The sequence below is a fragment of the Falco punctatus genome (genome assembly GCF_963210335.1).
Source record: "Falco punctatus genome assembly, chromosome: 4".
NCBI classification, from domain to species: domain Eukaryota; kingdom Metazoa; phylum Chordata; class Aves; order Falconiformes; family Falconidae; genus Falco; species Falco punctatus.
In genome coordinates, this window is record NC_137583.1 from 21435368 (window position 1) to 21440005 (window position 4638).

Here is a 4638-nt window from a genome sequence, read left to right on the forward strand (position 1 = left end):
CGTTTCAAGATCATAAGAAAGCTGTACTCCAGGTAATAGCTTTTAAAAATATTCTAAGCTGTAACACTGAGAAAAAAGTACAATTGTTACTTGGCTAACAACATGCATGTGAAAGATATTTCTCAGCCACAGCGTAACTAACTCCCAAACCAGCACACGGAGCTGGATCAAAAACCAGAGCAGTTTAGTGAGGGGTCTGAGAATGGTACATGGAAGTTTTAGATTCCACATGTAATACCATACCCTTCAAATGCCTCCATACTGGTAAGGTGTCTTTAAATCACATTCAACTTAAAGACAAGTAAAAGCATTCATTTATGAAGTCCAAAATAAGTAAGAATCATAAGGACTATCAAAACATAAATTCCAGAAATGAAAGAAAATCTTGCCTAATGCCCAAAGCAAACACAAATGTTCCTTCTTTGCCTCCAGTTGGCATGACAGACCTTCATGCAACCCACCTTGTCACTGAACCAAGTGCTAGGTGCCCTGTCAGTCCTCAGGCTGTATTCAGAGGACAAAGTGTGGCTGGAGGAAGCAGGACTGCTTTCCCCCATTCTCCTGCTTGAATATCCCTTGTGCTTTATTAAAATATCAACAGGTTGCTAGCATACGGTCAAATGTTCTTTTCTGCCCGGCTGGGCATTCCTTGCAGTCAGGGTTTGGTATTCTGAGTTCATTCCTTTTTTGAACCCTTCTTCTAATTTGAAGCATATAACTTGACAATCCTGCTTCATGAACCCATAAAAATGGAATTAACTCATGTAACTCGTTACAGACTCATCTAAAAATGAACACAAAATGGTAACCAAACACCCTGAGGTCACAATGAATTTGGGGATGAGCTGACCCTTCACACTTGTCTGTGATAGAAACAGTGATAACTGACTTTTGTCTATAATTAATGTATTGAACTCTAAATAGTTGGGATGTTACTCATGTGCTTACAAGGAGATTGTATTAAAGTAACGTCAAATGATACTTAAATTAATTATGTAGTGTATGAGTCAGCAGCTCTTTGAAATGATGAAACAGAAGCAGAGTATGAACTTCAGTAGTATTTTAAAATATGATTTAAATTAAACTAGATAATATTTTATCTAATAGATTCCAGGTAAAAATGTAAGCCTCGGGATCAGACTTTCTCTTACATCAATACTAAGTGCCCATTTCAGTAACAAACAGCTAACATGTTAAGGTATTCATATTAAAATATTTGTAGAGTTCTCAAGCAAACAGTCACTTGTTTAGGCCCAGAAATGCTGAATTAAATGCAACCACCTGTTCAGGATCCCAGTCATCCCTTTAACTGCCCGCTGCGCTGCCACAGCACCTATCCGCCCTCTCGGGGACTTCTCACAGATCATTGCCACCTCTACTAGTCAACAACTTGTACCAATCTTTTAGAGTACAGGATCTCCCTATAATTTCTTGATTGCTTTTAGCAGTTGTGAAATAGATGATGATCTTGGGATAGGAATCACTGCAGGAGCAGTACAGCTTGGTGATGGACAAGATATTTTTACACCCGTGTTTCCTATTTCCAGGTATAACACTTTCCTTCACGTCTTTTCACAAAGCTTTCATTTTTCAAACTTTTCACCATCTTCATCTTTCTTGCTAGAGGATCATCTTTTAATGAGACCAGTATCCTAGGCTAACTGAGTTAAAAGATACTAGGAGCTCGCTTTTATGTTAACCTGTTCAGTTTTTTGAAGACCTAACAATAGGTAAAAATTTAAATGTTCCATATGCCCAGGTACTAAGAGTAGAGCACAACGGCACCTTTGTCCTGATCCTGCCATCAATTAAAGGAACAGCAAAAGCTCCCGCTGACTTCACTGAGATAAGTTAATTTATACTCGGGTATAAATTAATTCCATTGATTTCAGTGAAGCTATGCTGATTTGCACTACATGGCATTCCATTCTCAAATATGCTTGATGGTAATAGTCAAACCTGCAGTTATGGGCAAAATTCCTTTGATTTATTACATGGATGGTTTGCATCAATTTAGAAGTAATAGAACTGAGTGGGAAAATTAGGAACTAGTCATGATGCTGAGCAGTCATGGGGTCTGGGGCTCGGAAAGTAATTCAGGTTGTTAGATGACATAGGTCAGTCATTTCTTCCTTGTTTCTACCTCAGTTCTACCAGACATATAGAATAAAAATGATAGTTGACCTATAAATGAATTTTAAATCTAAGGATAAAATGTGCTGTACAGCAGAGCTAAATATTATTAGCCCCCCAAAATGGCAATTCAATTACTCAGAAATCAAACTACCCTCTGTATTTTTCTATATGGTGAGATCATGGAAAGAGTAATATTCCATTCAACTCTTATTTTCCAGCAGAGCTTTTTTATGCAACTCAACAAGGGATTTGGGGGTTTTCTTGCAAGTGCCTTAGGGAGTAAAATAAAATAAAGTAATGTATGCATGCACAGTGACACAGTGAAGGAATAGATTAGACTTTTTTTCATAACCCATTGCTATTCAAATGAGATAATCTGATCTAAGCAGAGCACCAGAGGCAAGAAGGGTGATGAAGATAAATTCAGAGATCATTACTTTAAATTCTGTGTACTTGTTATAAGGGTGCATGAGAACCATCTCTTTACATTGTTGTTTAAATTTAAACCTTGCTTGGTATTAATACTCTAACAAAGAGCACTTGTTTTCTGGATTGAAGATCTAGATAGAATTTTGAGAAGCTGATATGAGCAGTAATGTGTCCAATGTGCTCAAGAAATAAAATAATTGTTTCTTCACACCAAAACTATCTTGAGTTTTCCTCCTATGGCTGCTTCTAGCTCATGCTCCTTCCTCTGGAGATATTGTGCAAGGCTGGTTGCCAGCAATATCGTATTGGGGCAGTAAGCTATCTTAAGCATTCATCCGATACATCTTAGACTGCTATTTGGAAATACCTGGAAGACCCTGGCTCTGCAGCAGGTTGCCTATGCAACAATGGGCCTCTCACCTATCTGTCTTTCTGGTCCCTCCATTCTCTCCTCCTCACATATCCTCATATATGGATTCTGTCCAATGCTGCAATGCAAAGAATAATTTGATTATAAATACATTGCAAAAGCCGTTCTGCCACCCTTTTCTAGTACCCAGTTTAGGAATACAGGATAAACACAGGTTGCAGATGTTAGGGAAGAAGAGAAACCAGCGCAGCTTGATTTTCCGAATGGCTGACCTAAGTGTATGATCCTGGGGGAACAAGTAAGTCTGTTGGTAGCGCCCTACACAGCAGGTTATGTACAGTCCCACTTTGGCACCAGTTTCACTGCAAATATTTGAGCTTCCCTGCTTCCTTCTTTCAATTCTCTGAGGCTCTTCACTGTCCAGGAAGAGGAGGAAAACTATCCTCTCATTATTTCTGCAGTTTCCGTCTTCCTCCTGGACAGCTTATCCAAATTTTCTGTGCCCTTCCCATTTCTAAAGGCTCTCGTGACCCTTCTTTCATCTGATTCCTGGTGGCTTCTGCCCTTCAAATAAATACACGTAGTCTTCTATATGGAGATGGCCTTTGCAACTATCCTTTGCTCTGCTGATGGTCTTGGCCCCATCATGGAAGCAAACAATTTTTCCAGGGTTAAAGACGAGGAAAAAGGAAAATACCAGTAAAAGCTATCATGGTCTTAAAATTAGCTACAGACAACAGAAATATTAAAAGCCAAACCAGCCAGTCTGAACCTTCATTTTGGAAATGAGGCAGTAACTGTCTTTTCACACAGTCCTTTGGTTTATTGGCTCAAATTCAATTGAAGATGCAACTGCAACCTCCCGGGCTGTATTTTGGCCCATCATTTTGAAACTGCTAAATTAAAGAGAGAAATTTCATGATGTAAAGTGTCCTGAAACTCCTTTGGGTCCCAGCATGATGAATATTGAATACATCACATCCCACACTCTGCCTGCAGTCTCTTGCAGATTTATTGTTAGCATAACAGCACCTTTAGGAATGGAACAGCAGACCATATATTTTAAGACAAGTGACATCTTTGCTATTTCTAACAGCGAACTGTGGAGATGAACTAGTCCAGCCTGGAAATGTTAAGGCTTCTCTGAACAACCAGAGGCATTCGAAGACTCACTGATGAGCCAGAGAATTATAATAATTTGGTCTCCTTTGGACAACATGGAAGTGTACATGACTTTGGGGAACAGTGACCCTGAAAGCCGTATTCGTGTAAATGACTTCCTAGTACCTGGCAGGAGAGGGTGACTGGTAATGCAATGACCTTCTCAGGAGAGTGAAGAGTGACATTTAAAGAAAAAACTTTGCTTCCACTTTATGGGGTATCATGTGGTTCAGCTCATTTCCCAACATCAGTGAACAACAAACATACTCTGGCACAACAAAGCCAGCAAAAGAGAGTGCCCCAAAGGTGAAGTGCTGGGGTGGGTGAAGGAGTGGTGGCAAGCCACAGAGAGAGGGGCAGCCCTTCCCCTGCCATTTCAAAGACAACAAATTTCTTGGCAAGATGCAGGAAGAGGGACTGTGACTGTATTTAGAGAGGATGGGCTATGAGATCATTTAGTTACTTTGATTTGATGCTAACAGGTTTTACCTGATTTCTGCTCTTAAAAAGACTTCATAAACATGTTGCTAATTGCATCACAG

At 39.6% G+C, this 4638-nt stretch overlaps 1 protein-coding gene across 4 annotated transcripts in view; it reads left to right on the plus strand.

Moving 5' to 3' along the window:
• Nucleotides 1-4638, plus strand: part of LOC308062777 (contactin-6-like) — a 169137-nt gene that overhangs the window by 49445 nt on the left and 115054 nt on the right. The gene's annotated exons all lie outside the window — the stretch shown is intronic.